Raw genomic sequence first — 396 nt, forward strand, 5'->3', positions numbered from 1 at the left:
ACATGAACGTAATTGGGAGTTTGTAGGTTTTCTGTCTCCTAACTTTACAAAAAATATAGTGTGTGCTTGTGTGTTTCCATTCTCTTTACTGCACTCTATAGTTTCCAGGAGACAAGTGGGGAGATTTAGAAATAAGCTGCTGACGGCCGGGCGTGGTGGCTCATGCCTATAATCCCAGCACTTTGGGAGTCCAAGGCAGGCAGATCACAAGGTCAGGAGATCGAGATCATCCTGGCTAACATGGTGAAACCCCATCTCTACTAAAAATACAAAAAATTAGCCAGGCATAGTGGCGGGCGCCTGTAGTCCCAGCTACTCCAGAGGCTGAGGCAGGAAGATGGCGTGAACCCTGGAGGCGGAGCTTGTAGTGAGCTGAGATCGCGCCACTGCACTCCA

Source organism: Colobus angolensis, unplaced genomic scaffold, assembly GCF_000951035.1.
Source record: "Colobus angolensis palliatus isolate OR3802 unplaced genomic scaffold, Cang.pa_1.0 Scaffold236, whole genome shotgun sequence".
Classification (NCBI taxonomy): domain Eukaryota; kingdom Metazoa; phylum Chordata; class Mammalia; order Primates; family Cercopithecidae; genus Colobus; species Colobus angolensis.